The sequence below is a fragment of the Sus scrofa genome, chromosome 1 (genome assembly GCF_000003025.6).
Source record: "Sus scrofa isolate TJ Tabasco breed Duroc chromosome 1, Sscrofa11.1, whole genome shotgun sequence".
In the NCBI taxonomy this organism is placed as follows: Eukaryota; Metazoa; Chordata; class Mammalia; order Artiodactyla; family Suidae; genus Sus; species Sus scrofa.
Genome location: NC_010443.5, coordinates 86,127,625 through 86,145,090, shown reverse-complemented (window position 1 = coordinate 86,145,090; position 17,466 = coordinate 86,127,625). Strand labels below are relative to the sequence as shown.

Below are 17,466 nucleotides of genomic sequence, written 5' to 3'. Positions count from 1 at the left end.
GTCCTATGTTATATCTGTCCCCTTGAATTCCTATTTTTCTTTCTCTCTCCATTTTTAAAAATCAGATGATGTGTTTTCCATAAGATTCCTATGTTGTCAAAGCAACTTTACCATTCTAGCAATGCCTCCTTTTCTTCCTCCTGTCTCTCCTCCCTATACTCATCTATAAACTTATTGGGGAAGTTGCCTCTTAATTTTCTCATTTTGACTCATTTTAGAGGAAAGGGACCCTTCTTGCTCCCTTCTCTGGCTCTCAGGCATCTGTGACAGAACTAGTTGGATGGCTGGCCCACCATTGTGCAACCTTGTCCTATCAGGCAGAGCTGGGAGTGAGCCTCTGCCAGGTGCTGTTGTCACCATCCTGGATGACCCGGGTGCAGGTGGCACTTTAATCAGACCAGTGTACACACGTGGTTGGGCAAGAGGCTGTGGGTGGGTAACTTTATCCTTGCCCTAGGTGAATGCCTTGCCACATCTGAGTGCTCAGAGTGAGCTAAATCCTTAAGAAGCTTTGAAATAAAAGAGAACAATATGAAAACCACTAAGATATTGCTCCTAGCTAAAAGATATGCATTTACTTACTTAAGAACTGTTTTACATATATTAGAGGATTTCCCATTGTGGCTCAGTGGTTAAGAATTTGTCGTAGTGTCTGTAGGATGCGGGTTTGATCCCTGGCCTTGCTCATGGGTTAAGGATCCAGCATCACTGCAATCAGTGTTGTAGGTCACAGGTGCAGCTTGGATCCAGTGTTGCCATGGCTGTGGCATTAGCCGGCAGCTGCAGCTCTGATTGTACTTCCAGCCCGGGAACTTCCATATGCCACAGTTGAGGCTGTAAAAAGAAAAAGAAAAAGAAAAAGAAAAAGAAATATATATTAGAATAAACTTATATTATAATAAAATAATTATTAGAATATTCTAAATTATTAGCATAAACAGGTTTTATTAGAATAAAATAATGTGTTAAACTTTTTTCTTAACTGCGGGAAGGTTTTGAGCTACTTTATATATTCAGATGATAAATTAATTCAGGCCCCTCATAGGAGATACAATTAGAAGATAATTTTTTTATTGTTGTCCACACCCACCGCATGTGGATGTTCCCAGGACAGGAATGGAACCTGAGTGCCAAGTCTTTCACCACTAGGCTACCAGGGCACTTCCAGAAAGTAATTGAAAATAGGATAAATAAGTAAATTGGAAAAGACTTTAACCATTCCATGCTTTATATTTAATCTGCAGAAATCGCTTTAGGATTACAAAGGGCTTATTATGTTTAGCATCATGGTGCTGTGTTACAAAGTTAATTGTATGTGCTTGAGTTGTTATCAAGGTTCTCTAGGAATTCAGGTTGATGGCTTTTTTGGGAATTATTTATTCTAAATAGGTGACCAGTCCCTCAGTATTTCCTTGCTTCCAAGGCAAGAGGTGGGAGGACCCTGAGAGGAGCTGGTTTCTTTCTGCAGGCGGTTAGAAGCCTGGCCCTTCCACACTCTCAGCCCAGCTGATGATTCCAGGACCTCAAATAGGGACCAAAGCAGCAGAGCCTCTGAAAATGACTTTACACTTCAACAGGAACCACTGTGAACAAATGATCTGTAAGTGGGCATCTCCAGAGCCTCAAAGGTACTCAGGACACAAGGTACAGCCTTGAGTGGGCGGAGCCTCCGCTATTAAGGAATGTCTTCCCAGCATGTAAGAAAGGGTTGTGCTGTTGGATTTCAGGTGACTTAGAGATTCTTGACTTTTGAGTTTGTGACCTGAGCTCCTGCTGTTCTTTGTCATGGCTTTTAACATACACGTTCACAAACTGAACAAGGGATTAGAGAGACTTAAATGTGAATTCTTTGTTTGAACAAAAGGTTATTGTGCTGATGATCTTAGTTAGGCTCACAGATATATAAGGAGAGCAACCTTCAGTTTGATTTCCTGTCCTTTCATCATGAAAACAAAAACTACGCATTATTCAGAAAAAGCAGCATGATTCCATCCAGAGAACAACCATTTTAATGCTGTGTATATAGTCTCCCAGTCAATGTATTTATATATTAACAAGGAACTGGCGGTCCCCAGTGTGAGGAGTGACATGGAAGAATTTCCACAGTTGTTCAAAGCTCAAATTCCTTCCTGCTCTTGGTGGAATATTGTGTGTCATGTTTGGCTCCTTGTTCCCTTTGGTGGCCTTTAATTGTTCTTGCATGGTGTTCCTGCTGTGGCTCTATGGCTTAAGAACCTGACATAGTGTCTGTGAGATGTGGGTTTGATACCTGGTCTCACTTAGTGGCCTAAGGATCCAGCATTGCCACAAGCTGCAGTGTAGATCACAGACATGGCTCGGATCCCATGTTGCTGTGGTTGTGGTGTAGCTGGCAGCGCAGTTCCAATTCAACCCCTACCCTGGGAAATTCCATATGCGCAGGTGCGGCTATAAAGAGAAAAAAAAATTATTAAATTGCACTTGCTGACACATCACGGCCTCTGCTGCTGCGGGCTGACTTTATTGCCAAGGGTGTGGGGTGGCTTGATGTGATTTGAAGGTTTGTCACAGCTGAGTTGATGAAGATTTTCTTGTGCATCAGGATAGCAAACCTGGGCTGCAGCTAATGCAGGTTCAGGCCTGTCCGAGCACATCTAGGAACTTCAGGCCTATTTTCCTGGGGCCTGACAAGCCTATGGGAAAGAGCGTGAGCACCCTTTCCTGCTTGGGTGTAGGCATTTGGGGAAAACTGGGAAATGCTCTGAGAGAAGTTAGATTGAAGGCAGGCTGTAGAATCTTCTTGGAGAGAACTTATCAAAGGGCAGGAGGAGGGAGGCACAAGGAACTGAGTCATCAGAGGAAAGAGAGTCTGTGTATGTACAGCTTTGTGACTGTCACATCTCTTCCCAGCCCAGTCCCATACAGTCACATCTGGGGCCTGGACCAAGTGAGAGTTCTCAGTAAAAACTTAAAGAGCACACTGAACATTCCATAAAACACTGAGGCACACACACCTACTGCATTGTTTCTGAAAGTTACAAAGGGGATGGGTTCCCACAGTGGCACAGTGGGTTAAGGATCTGGCATTGCTGCAGCTGTGGTGTAGGTTGCAACTGTGCTTGGATTCAGTCCCTGGCCTGGAAATTTCCATATGCCATGGGTGTGGCCCCCTCCCCCAAAAAGTTACAAAGGGGAAACAGGTAACCCCAATTTGCCAGAGATCACCAAGTTTTGGTGCTGCAAAATTTAAGAACCTCAGAGCATGTGGTAAAGTCCTTTGTGCCCAGTGGAGTAGCCACTGGGCTGCTCAAGAATGAGATGCTTGGAGCAGCAGGATCTTGGAGAGCAGTGGTGACCCTTGAAGGAGAAATATGGTCCTCAGTAAGGCTAGATGTGTTTCCGATGACACTAAGACAACCCATGTGACTTTCAGAAATAACAAAGGGAACATCTCAGGGGATGAGGACAGCATTAGGCAGCTAGGGGTGATGAGTCCTAGATATGAGTGGTCTTCAGGTGACCTTGAATGCACCTGCCAGCTGATGGGTTTCCTTCAGATCTAGGTGCTGGTCACATACTCACAGATGGAAGATGCTGCTTTAGATACTACTCTCTGGTCAAGAAAGAGACCTAGCCTCATAAGTTTGTTTTTTTGTTGTTGTTGTTTTTTGTTTTTGTTTTGTTTTTTTGCTGCACCTGTAGCATGTGGAAGCTCCTGGGCCAGAGATCAAACCCGTGCCACAGCAGCAACCCAAGCCACAGCAGTGACAATGCCAGAGCCTTAACCCACTGAGCCACCAGGGAATTCCTAGCCTCTTAGGTTTTTAATGGACTTATTATTTTTCTTTCATTTTTACTCAGCACACTTTCATTAAGCACATCCTCTACCTGTGGAGATATAGTAAATAGTAAGCAAGCCCCCCCCCTTTTCTGCTTTTTAGGGTCACATCTGCGGCATATGGAAGTTCCCAGGCTAGGAGTCAAACCAGAGCTGCAGCTGCAGACCTGCACCACAGCTCACAGCAACACCAGATCCTTAACCCACAGTGCTGGGCTGGGGAATCAGACCCAACCTCTGCAATGACCTAAGTCATTGCACAGAAAATACCAGATCCTAAACCCACTGCACTACAGTGGGAACTCCTAATTTCTAACAGCACTCTCCCTAGTTCCCAAGAGCTTATATTTCCTTAGAGTTGGTTCTGAGAAAATGTCAAGTGGCACAGATCTTGATTTGCCACAAAACTCATGCTTGACATTAATATGTGATACCTCTGCATTGACTCAAATAGCTTAGTTCCTGCCTATCCCAGGGGCCGTAAATGGGACCCTCCCTGAGACACCTCGGTTGGTTTGGTTTCCTCCTCTCTGCTGAAGAATTTCCATACCAAGATGAGCTATCTAGCAACTACCTCTTCCAGGAGGTTCCTGGAGGCCAAACTTCTACTGGCCTACTTTTCACATTAGAATAGCCCTATGTCGAGGGATTTGGCACACATATAAAGCCGATCCCTGATTTAATAGTCTCAGGAATAGAGATGCAGCAGGGGAAATGGCAGAGGTGTCCTGCAACCCAAATAGGACCTGGGAAGGCTGGTTTTAGTAGATAAAGGAAGACAGTTACAATCCTCTGTAGTTGCTGCATGTTCTTGTCCATGAAAACTCAAGGGACTTGGAGTTCTCCTGCGGTGCAGTGGGTTGAGAATCCAGTGTTGTCATTGCAGCAGCTTTGCTGGCTGCTGTGGCACAGGTTTGGTCCCTGCCCTGGAAAATTCCGCATGCCATGGGTGTGACCAAAAAAAAAAAAAAAAAAAAAAAAAAGAGAGAGAGAGAGAGAGTGTGAGAAAGAAATAAGAAAATTCAAGAGAGTTTCTGAAATATTGGAGGAATGTACACTTTTCAAAGAAACAGAAAATTGCACTAGCAGTTTGGGAAGAGTGTGTCACAAATAGGCTAAAATACAGAACAGCATTCCATTTTCAAAATATCCTCTCAACATTTTCAACAATGTTTGGGGCTTTTGGATGAGATTAATCATTTGTGTTTATTTGTCTTTTATCTATTTACCCACCATTTAAAAAAATGTATATGCTTCCATTGTTTTTATTCACTCATATGAGTCACTATATATACTCACATGTATATCTATATATATTACAATGATTACACGCTGAATGTTTGTGTACCCCCACATTCTTTTTTTTTTTTTTTTGTCTTTTTAGCATATGGAGGTTCCCAGGCTAGGGGTTGAATTGAAGCTACAGCTGTCAGCCTACACCACAGCCACAGCCACACAGGATCTGAACTGCGTCAGCAACCTACACCACAGCTCATGGCAACACTGGATCCTTAAGCCACTGAGCGAGGCCAGGGATCAAACCTGTGTCCTCATGGGGTACTAGTCAGATTTGTTTCCACTAAGCCACGTTGGGAACTCCACTAGATTCATATGTTGAAATCCTAACCACCAGTGTGATTTGTCCTTATAAGCAGAGAAGAGGCATCCAGAGGTTTTTCCTCGCCTGCGCACAGAGGAAAGGCCACGTGCAGACACTGAAAAGGTGGCATCTGCTAGCTAAGCAGAGAGGGTGCACCCAAAACCAACCCTGCTGGCACCTTGATCTCTGACTTCCAGCCTCCAGAACCATGGAAAATAAATTTCTGTTATTTAAACCAGTCAATGGTATTTTGTTATGAAGTCCAAGCAGATTAATGCAGATTTTAGCACCATGAAGTAGAATGCTGACATAACATATATCTTAAAATGTGGAAATGGGAGTTCCCTTGTAGCCTTGTGGCTAAAGGATCCATAGATGTCACTGACATGGCTTACATCACTGCTGTAGTGCATGTTTGGTCCCTGGGCTGAGAACTTCTGCGTGCCATGGGCATAGCCAATAAATAAGTAAGGTGGGTTTTTTTGGCCTTTTTTTTTAAGGGCCACACTCACGGCATATGGAGGTTCCCAGGCTAGGGGTTGAATTAGAGCTACAGTTGCCAGCCTGCGCCACAGCCACAGCAATGCAGGATCTGAGCTGTGTCTGCGACCTACACCACAGCTCACGGCAACGCTGGATCCTTAACCCACTGAGTGAGGATAAGGATCGGACCCACAACCTCACAGTTACTAGTTGGGTTCATTTCCACTGTGCCACAATGGGAGCTCCCTAAATAAATATTTTTTAAATGTGGAAATGGCTTTGATGGATAAGGCTAGACGAGTTTTGAGATGCACACAAGAAAAATCCTAAATTACTTTGAAGGGGATGTTGGTAGAAACATGGATGTTAAAGAATGATTGTGAAGAGAACTGAGAAAGAAAAGAAGAAAAATTCAGAACTTGGAGGAGGTGAAGGTGCAGCCTGGTTTCTCTTTATTGCTAATAGTTAAATGCAAGGCTGGAGTTCCTGCTGTGGCACAGTAGGTTAAGGATCTGGCATTGTCTCTGTGGCGGCCCGGGTTCGATCCCCAGCCTGATGCTGTAGGTAAGGGATCTAGTGTTGCCACAGTGTGGTGTAGGTTGCAGCTATTGCTTAGATTCAGTCTCTGGCCTGGGAACTTCCATATGCCACAGGTGCCGCCATTTTAAAAAAAGAAGAACAGAGTTCCTGTCATGGCGCAGTGGTTAACGAATCCCACTAGGAACCATGAGGTTGCAGGTTTGATCCCTGGCTTTGCTCAGTGGTTTAAGGATCCTGCGTTGCTGTGGCTGTGGTGTAGGCCGGTGGCTACAGCTGCAATTAGACCCCTACCCTGGGAACCTCCATATGCTGCGGGAGGCGGCCTTAGAAAAGGCAAAAAGACAAAAAAATAAAAAATAAATTAAAAAAAGAATACGTACATCACAGGAAAAAGATGTTGGTAGAAAAAAGAACATTGGGGTGCTTCTGGTGAGATTTCAGACAGAAACAAGGAACATTTTACTGGAAACTGCAGGAAAGACAATCCTTGTTACAAAATGACAACACATTGAAACGTGTCTTGTGCAAGGCTGAACTTGCTAGGGATGACCTTGAGCAGAGGAGATTTCTAAGCAAATTTTGAAGGTGAAGCCTGGTTCCTTCTTCTTGCTTATAGCAACACGCAAGAGGAGAGAAATAAATTGAGGGAATTAGTAAGCCAAAAGGAATCAGAACTTGAAGATTTGGGAAATTCTTGCCCATCCATACTGCAAAAAATGAGAAAGCATGTTTGGAAAAGAACACCATGCATGTAGCAGGACAATCATTCCAGACAGAGCTTACTCACAGCTTTAATTAGCCATCTCTGTCAAAGAAGGATGAGATTCTACCAGCAGAAACACCGTCAGCTGAAGCAGAGACAGGGAAGATGGGATAAAATGAAGAAAGGCTGTTAGGCTTCCAGGATTCTACAGAACAAAAACTAGAGCTATTCAGCTGTGCACACGTACTATGCTTCAAGAAAAGGAAAGAAAGACCCATTCAGAGATCACCAGTCTGCCACTCCCACCACAGGCCTAGGCAAAGCTTTATCCCCCTTCAGCAGTTACCAACTCTGCTGGCATCTTCATGTGGTACGTCCAGCCTCCAGCGCTATGAGAAAATAAACTTCTGTTGTTTAAGCCACTCAGCATCTTGCTATAGCAGCCCAAGCTGACTAATACACATTTTTGTTTGTTTGTTTGTTTGTTTGTTTGTTTTTTTGGGGGGGCTGCTGCCCCTGGCCTCAGGGCAGCCAGGGATCAGATCCAAGCTGCAGTTGAGACTTAGTGGCAGCTGAAGCAATACCAGATCCTTAACCCACTGGGCTAGGGATTGAACCTGCGTCCCAGTCCTCCCGAGAGGCCACCAGTCCTGTTGTGCCACAGCGGAACTCCTGAATAATACACATTTCTACCCTGAAGACACTTCTTCATATTCATTTGGTTCCTCTGAAGTTTGGATCACTTTAGGTCAACCCAGAGAGCTGTCATCTTAGTTCTTAACAGAGTACTTCACAGGAGAGTGTTATACATGTTGATTTTCCTTTCTCTTTTGATTTACCTCCTCTTCTCCTCTCTGGATCAGTGACCTGAGTTCGTAGTGAATGGTAGTGGGGCTGGGTAGTTAAATGATTCCAATGGTAAAGCAAATTATTCCAATGAAATCCCATTTCTCATCCGGAAGTTTTGGCAGAGACATTTTAGTTGCTAGTGACTCTGAACTGTTTTAATAAATTTTAGTTGCTAGTGACTCTGAACTGTTTTAATAAATTTTGTGTTCAGTGTCTTGCTATGATGTGTGTCAAAAATGAGCTGTGGTGTAGGTCGCAGACACGGCTTGGATCCTATGTGGCTGTGGCTATGGTGTAGGCTGGCAGCTATGACTCAACCATCAGAGAGGAACAGTGCCTGCTTTCACAGCTGTCCAAATACTTGGGATGTAGAACCTGGAACTGGACTTTAAAGCATATGATCTAGACTTCCAGTGGACACTCTTACTTCTAACAAGTCTCCTTTCTGGATTCATGTCTGAGGACACTTTCAAAACAGATCTTACGGACCCTCCATCCTGTTCTCCGTAGTGGCTGCACCAATTTACACTCCCACCAACTGCGTAGGAGTGTTCCCTTTTCTCTACACCCTCTTCAGCATTTCTTGTTTGTAGAGTTTTTGATGATGGCCATTCTGACTGGTGTGAGGTGAGACCTCAAGTAGTTTTGACTTGCGTTTCTCTAATAATTAGTGATGTTGAGCAGACAGAGAAAGACAAACACCAAATTATATCAACTATATGTGGAATCTAATAAAATGATGCAAAAGAACTTATTTTTAAAACAGAAACAAACTCAAAAGATTTCAGAACCAATCTGGTGGTTATCATAGGTGAAACTGTGGGGAGGGTTGGAATAATATATACATACTACTGTATAAAGTAGATGATTAAGGAGAACCTACTGTATAACAGAAAAATTTACTCAGTAGTTTGTAATAACCTATATGGGAAAAAAGAATGGAGATATTTATATGTATGACTGGTTCCCTTTGCTGTACACCTGAAACTAATACAACTAATACAATTTTATGGGAGTATACAATTTTATACTCCCATAAAATTAAATTTAAAAGAAAACAAAACAAAACATATCTTAGATCAGAGATCAAAGACCATTTACCTAGATGATCAAAAACTCTTAGGTCTGTTTTAACAGACCTCTATCACATTAGATCTTTCTGGTTCTGTATTTAGCAGTGTTGGCATGGTATATATATATATATATATATATATATATATATATATATACTATATAGGTATATATATATATACCTATATAGGTATATATTTTTAACTTTTATACCTTTTTTTTTTACTTTTATCCTTCGTAGTTAAAGTGGGTTTATCATAGGCAGCAGATAATTGTGATATGCTTCTTTGTTCAATATGAAAATCTCTACCTTTTTCAGGGGCTGTTTTGATTATGTACTCTTAATTGTATATTGACATAGTGGATTTAATTCTACTATTTTTTTCTTTTTTTCCTATTTCTTCATCTGTTTTTTTCTTTCGTTCCTGATTTTCTGCTTCCCTTTGGGTTAATTGAATATCTTCATTTTTCTTCTTTTGTTCACTGATTAGCCATAAATTTTGTTTTTATTTATTTGCTTCTTTAGTTTTGTTTGATGTTTAGCTTTTTACTGATTTTAGAATTTTTTACTGCTTTAAAGTTTCGAGAAACACTCTGATAGATATAAAATGTCAGCTACATATATAATTTATACTTTTTCTAACAGCCATTTAAATAAAAAAATAAAGTTAAAAGAAGCAGGCAAAATTAATTTTAATTTTTAAAAATTTAATGCAATATACCCAAATTATCATTTTAACCTATAACAGTATTAAAATCTTAATGAGAAATTTTATATTATTTTTTCCATTATGTCTTTGAAATCTGATGTGCGTTTTACACTTGTAGGCTATTTCCTTTCAAATTAGTCACATTTCAAGTGCTTGAGAGCTACTTGTGGCTAGGAGCTACAACAGCAGACAGTGGAGTTTTATAGAATGCATCTTTAACTTATCACAAGTCATATTATGCCACTTTACATAAAGTAGAAAAACCTTAAACTTGCATTTCTCTCCTCTTGGCCTTAATGCTGTTAGTATCATATGCTTTACTTTTGTATGTTATAAACTTAACAATAAATTGTTATTACTGTTATTATTTTTTGTTTTGTTACATTGTAAAGAGATTTTTAAACTATGAAAAATGTCTTGTATATGTACTCAGATTAACCATTTTCTTTTAAGGTAGATTCAGAATATTTTCAGCTTAAAGGACTTCCTTTAGTATTTCTTGAAGTAGAAATAAATCTACTGGTGATTAATTCTTCCAACTTTTGGGTATCTAAAAACATCTTTATTTTTCCTTCATAGTGAAAAATATATTCACAGCATATAAAACTGTAGGTTGATCATTGTTTTTCTCTTCAGTACAGGCATACCTCATTTTATTGCACTTTGTAGATATTATAGACATTGTGTTTTTTACAAGTTGAAGATATGTGGCCAACCTGCATTAATAAAGTCCGTTGACACTATTTTTCCAAAGGAAATTGCTCAGTTCACCTGTGTCACATTTTGGTAATTCTCACGATATTTCAAACTTTTTCACTATTATTTGTTATGGCAATCTGTGACCAGAGATCTTTTTTTAATTTATTTTTTATTAAAGTATAGTTGATTTACAATGTTGTGCCAATTTCTGCTGTACAGAAAAGTGACCCAGTCATATATATATATATACATGACTTTTTTCCATATATTATGTGATATGTGATCTTTGACATTATTCTAATAGTTTTGGGGCACCATGCACTGCACACATATAAGATAGAAAATTTAATTGCTAACTGTGTGTGTTCTGACAGCTCCACCAACCCTTCTCTTATCTCTCTCTCTCCTTGGACCTCCCTATTACCTGAGGCACAACAATTTTGAAATTAGGGAGTTCCCTGGTGGTGCAGTGGCCAAGGTTCTGGCACTGTCACTGCTGTGGCTTAGGTTGCAGCTGTGGCACAACCATGGGTTGATGGTTTGATCCCATGGCAGAATTTCTGCATCCCATGGCATGGCCAAAACAAACAAACAATAAAATGGAAAAACATTTTAAAATAAAAAATTAAAAACAATATTAAAATTAGTGTAATTAGTAACTCTACAATGGCCTCTAAATGTTCAAGTGAAAGGAAGAATTGCTTTGTCTCTCACTTTAAGCAAGAGCAAGAAATGTTTAAACTTAATGGAGAAGGCATGTCAAAAGCCAAGACAGGCCAAGATCTAGGCCTTTTGCATCAAAGAATTGGACAAGTTTTGAATGCAAATGAAGAGGTCTTAAAGGAAATTACAAGGGCTGCTCTAGTGAAAGCATGAATGGTAAGACAGTGGTAAGAAAGCAAAACAACCTTATTGCTATTATGAAGAAAGTCTGAGAGGTCCGGATAAAACAAGCCCTTAAACCAAAGCCTCATCCAAAGCAAGGCCCTCTCTTCATTTCTAACAAGGCTGAGAGGTGTGGAAACTGCAGGAAAAAAAAGTCTGAAGCTAGCAGAAGGTGGGTCATGAGGTTTAAGGAAAGAAACGGTCTCCATAATATCAAAGTGCAAGGAGTTCCCATTGTGGCTTGGTGATAATGAACCTGACTAGCATCCATGAGGATGTGGGTTCAATGTCTGGCATCCCTCAGTGGGTTAAGGATCAGGCGTTGCCATGAGCTGTAAGTTGCAGAAGCGGCTTGGATTCTGAGTTGCTGTGGCTATGGCCAGTAGCTGTAGCTCTGATTTGACCCCTAACCTGGGAACTTCCATATGTCACAGGTCCAGCCCTAAAAAGCCAAAAAAACCAAGAAGAATTATGCTAAATTGACTCTGCCTACTCTATATTTGGAACAGCAAAGCCTGAAAGATAGCACATCTGTTTATAGCATAGTTTATTGAATATCTTAAACCCACTGTTGTAATCTATTGGAAAAAAAAAAAAGGTTCCTTTTAAAGGTTACTGCTCATTGACAATACACCTGGTCACCCAAGACCTCTGATGGAGATGTAAGATTCATGGTTTTCATGCCTGCTAACCCAACATCCATTCTGCAGCCTATGAATCAAGGTGTAATTTTGACTTTTAAGTCTTATTATTTAAGGAATATATCTTTCATATATTATAAAAAATATATACAGTCTCTTTTTAGGGCCACACCCACAGCATATGGAAGTTCCCAGGCTAGGGGTTGAATCGGAGCTGTAGCCACTGGCCTACACCACAGCTCACAGCAATGCCAGATCCTTAACCCACTGAGTGAGGCCAGGGGTGGAACCTGCATCCTCATGGATGCTAGTCAGATTTGTTTCCACTGAGCCATGATGGGAACTCCAAGAAATATATTTTGTAAGGCTGTAGTTACCATAAATATGGATTCCTCTGATGGATCTGGGCAAAGTAAATTTAAAACATTCTGGGAAGGAGTCTCACTGTTCTAGATGGCGGGAAGAAAATTCATGATTCATTGGAAGAGGTGAAAATATCAACATTAACAGTAGTTTGGAAGAAGTCGATTCCAACCCTAATGGAAGTGGTTCAAGACTTAAGTGGAAGCAGATGTGATGGAAATAGTAAGAGAACTAGAATTCAAAATGAAGCCTGAAGATGTGACTGAACTGGTCCAATTTCATGATAAAACTTGAATGGATGAAGACTTGCTTTTTGGGGATGAGTAAAGAAAGTGGTTTCTTGGAGTTTCCATTGTGGCTCAGCGGAAATGAACCCGACTAGTATCCATGAGGATACGGGTTCGATCCCTGGCCCCACTCAGCCGGTTAAGGATCCAGTGTTGGTGAAAGCTGTGGTGTGGGTTGCAGACACAGCTTGGATGTGGTGTTGCTGTGGCTGTGGCATAGGCAGGCAGCTGTAGCTCTGATTTAATCCTTGGCCAGGGAACTTCCATATGCCAAAGGCACAGCCCTAAAAAGCGAAAAAAAAAGCAAAAAAAAAAAAAAAAAAAAAAGGAAGAAAAAACAAAAGAAATGGTTTCTTGATGGACTCTACTTCTGGTGAAGGTGCTATGAAGTTTTTGAAACCACAAGAGTTTAAGAGTTTAATATATTTTGTGAACTTATTTGATAAAGCAGCTGCAGGGCTTGAGAAGACTGACTTCTATTTTGAAAGAAGTTCTGTGCATATAATGCTATCAAACAGCATTGAATGCGACAGAGAATGCAGAGAACAGAGAAATAATTTGTGAAAGGAAGAGTCAACTGATTTAAGAGATAGACATTGCTTTTTAGACATAATGCTATTGCACACCACACTTAATAGATTATAATTTAGTGTAAACATAGATAAACTTTATATAAACTGGAAATCAAAAAATTACGTGACTCATTTTATTGCAATATTTGCTTCATTGCAGTCGTCTGGAACCAAGTCTGCAATATCTCTCAGGTATGCCTTATCTTAAGGATATTACTCCACTATCTCTGGGCTTACATTGTTTCTGACAAGAAGTCTTCTGTAGCCTTGTGATGCATCCTCTTTCTTTGTAAGGTGTCTTTTTTCTCTGGTTGCTTTTTAAGACTTTATCACTGGCAATTCAATTACGTGCCTACATGTAATTTTTATAGTTTCTTGTGCTTGGGATTTCTTGAGTTTCTTCAATCTGTTGGTTTATAGCTTTTACCAGATTTGGACAATTTTGGGCCATCTTTCCTTCTAATATATTCTCTAGCTCTCTTTCCCTTCCTTTGAAAATTCCATATTTTAGGAAATTTTAAAATTTTGGAGTAATTTTTGTCTTTTTTTGTCATTTTAGCATGCAGCATATGGAGGTTGCTAGGTCAAATCGGAGCTATAGCCGCTGGCCTATGCCACAGCCACAGCAACATGGGATCTGAGCCATGTCTGCGACCTACACCACAACTCACAGCAATGCCAGACTCTTAACCCGCTGATCGAGGCCAGGGATTGAAGCTGGATCCTCATGGATACTAGTCAGATTTGTTTCCACTGAGTCATAACAGGAACTCCTGGAGTAATTTTTGGTTACACAGGGGTTGCGAAGGTAGTACAGTGTTGATGTGCACTCCTCTCTCAATTTTCCTTATTGTAAAGATCTTAATATACTGCGGTACATTTGTCAAAATTACATTAACCAGACCATGATTCCTTTGGAAAAGCCGGCCAGCCAAGGTCTGAGCTTGCTGCTCTGGCCACCACCCCAGCCCACCGGTTGCTGACAGAGATTGGCAGCAGGGTGCCCACCAAGCCCTTCCAGGACAGCTACAGCTTAAGTCCAGGTCAGGAGATGGGCAGGGGGAAATTTGCAGTGGTGAGGAAATGTATAAAGAAAGACTCTGGAAAAGAATTTGTGGCAAGGTTCATGAGAGAAAGAAGAAAAGGCCAAGACTGTCAGATGGAAGTAATTCACAACATTGCTGTACTTGAACTAGCATAGGACAATCCTTGGGTCATTGACTTGCATGAAGTCTATGAAACTCCATCAGAAATGATTTTAGTTCTGTAATATGCCCCTGGGGCTGAAATCTTTGACCAGCATGTTGCAGACAGAGAAGCCTTTAAGGAAAAAGAAATTCAGAGACTCATGAGGCAGATCTTCGAAGGTGCTCGCTTTTTACACACTCATGATGCAGTTCATCTTGATCTGAAGTGTCAGAACATTCTGCTGACAAGTGAATCTCCATTGAGTGACATCAAGTTAGTTGATTTTGGTCTATGAAGAATAATGAAGAACAGGAGTTCCTGCTGTGGTGCAGTGGAAACAATCCAACTAGTATTCATGAGGATGCAGGTTTGATCCCTGGCCTCTCTCAGTGGGTTAAGGATCTGGCATTGCTGTGAGGTGTGGTGTAGGTAGCAGTTGAGGCTTGGATCCCGCATTGTGGTGGCTGTGGTGTAGGCTGGCAGCTGGAGCTCTGATTTGATCCCTAGCCTGGGAACGAACTTCCATATTGCGCCCCCCCCCCCCAAAAAAAGGAATAATGAAGAACAGTTAAGAGCTCAGAAGAGCTCGGGAGATCATGAGCACTGCTGAGTATGTGGCTCCAGAAATTCTTAGTTATGATCCTATCAGCATGACAACAGATATGTGAGGCATTGGAGAGTTAACATATGTCCTGCTGACAGGAATATCACCTTTCTTAGGTGATAATAAACAAGAAACGTTCCTCAGCATCTCACAGATGAATGAATTTAAATTATTCTGAGGAGGAATCTGGTGTGTTGTGTCTGAGTCAGCTACTGACTTCATCAAGACACCTTTAGTTAAGAAACCCGAGGATCGAGCCACTGATGAAAAGTGTCTGAAATACCCCTGGCTGGCACAGAGCAGGGCTCAGGAAAGCTTCCTTCGAGCTGAAAGGGGGCATCTAAAGAAGCCCAGGTCCTCCAGGAAGGCGATTCTGTGCCCGAGAGTAATTCAGATGCTCAGAAACTGGAAACCAGTTGTAACAGAGGGGTTAATTGTAGTTTTTTCATATACTTTAGGACAATGCAGACAGTCTGAAAAAGAGAAAAATGGAGTAGAAGGCCATTTCCAAATGATTTAAATTTGAGGAAACTTTTCTACAAGAAATTCCAGGAGATTTTATCTACTGAGCAGTATTTCCCTTCAGAAATTTAAAGATTTCTCTCCTGGGACTACTATTTATGAATTTCTGGCTGAATGGCACAGGTACTGAAAGTAGATGACCAGGTATCACTGATAGAAACTAAAATGACTTTGTCAGACTTGTGGAATTTGAGAAATCAAGCCAGATCTATTAAAGTTGCCAACCGGAAGGTTTGACAGGTAAAGTCATCTGTTTCAATGTTCTTTTTAAGAAGGGAGATGCTTGAACCTTTTATTTCTGCATCCTGCTTCTCCAGAATGAGAATTTGTCTGCTAAGATATCTATATTTACTTTCCTTAAAAATTCAAGTAAAAGTGCCAAAAAAACAGCTTTGTAAATCTATTTTGCATTATTCATATGTGTATCTATATCTACATATTTGTTGCTATCTTTACTAAAATTAGTACTTTTTCCCTTTGGATTTTTGGACGAAGTAAGATTTTAATTTAAAAATACATTTTCCAAATTTTTGAGACCTAGGATAACATCCACTATAGTTTAATAATGTCTTATTTTTATATTTTATTACTGCTTTATGTTGACTTGATTTGGCTTCTGTCTCTGTTGTTTCCTAAAACTTATTGCCTATCAGTGAAAGACCCTGGCTAATCTTTTTCTTCTTCAACATCACTAGTAAGAGCCGTGGTAATTCCTTACCTCTGAAATTGCTCTGGTTTTCAAAGTCAAGGTTAAGTAATTCTGTGATAGTAAAGGAATGTGGGCTCCCAGCTCTCCATCACATTTTCCATGTCTACCCTCTTCCACTGGCTATACCCCTGCCACCTCCCCACAGGCTTGTCACTTAACTCTGGTCTCTTCTGAGTGTCAGTGTGATCTAATCAACATGGCAGTGCTTTGGTTGGTGAGAAGATGCTATTGTTTTTGTTGATGAAATCTCTTGGATTCAGGGAAGAAATAATAAAGCATATTCATGCTGGCCATCGAGCCTTTACTTCTGTTGAGTTTTGTATCAGCCTCCAAGCTATGCTAGGAAGAGTTAAAAAATGCTGGAATATTTATAAACCTTTACTTTGTTCATAAACAATTTGACATTGGGAACTTTGTCATTAGGGAGGTAAGTCTTGTCCCAAAAGAGTTCTAAGAATATTCTTAGTACCATTTAATTTGTTTAGGATTGAACACTTCAGTTGTATACGGACACCGCAGAGAATAGTGAATTCCTATTTAAAAAAATGGAAATGTAAGTGTACGCTGCATAACTGAAAGATACTAAATATTGTTCTTACACATTCACACACACACACACACACACACACACACAAATTACATTAACCAAACCTCAAGTTACTTATTACCTGAATTTCATCAGTTTTTCCACTAATGTCCATGGAGACAATCCATGATACCACATTGCTTTTATTTGTCAAGTCTCCTTAGTCTTCTCTGATCTGTGACTAGGGATGTTAACTTTAATAATACATTTTAACACAATCTATCAAAACATCATTTTAAACTATAATCAGTATTTTTAAAATTATTGATAATATATTTTATAGGAGTTCCCTTGTGGCACATGGGTTAAGGATCTGGTGTTGTCACCACAGTGGCTTAGGTTCCTGCTGTGGTGTGGATTCAATTTCTGGCCCAGGAACTTACATATGCCACAGGCGTGGCTAAAAAAAAAAATATATATATATATATATATATATATTTTCATACTAAATCTTCAAAACAAAATGTGTATTTATACTTATAGCACATATTAAACACTTTCATCGGAAAAGTAGTTAATGCGTTTAGATGTCACAAAATTTACAGTTGGAAAAGTAGATTCACATTCTCATGTTGTTCCAAATAGACTTAAAGTCTTCCACTAATTGTGCTGAGTATGTTTTTTAATTTAAATTAGT

General features: G+C 40.3%; 1 pseudogene; it reads left to right on the top strand.

Annotated features, from left to right (window-relative positions):
• On the top strand, positions 14,927-17,088 carry LOC110260711 (annotated as a pseudogene).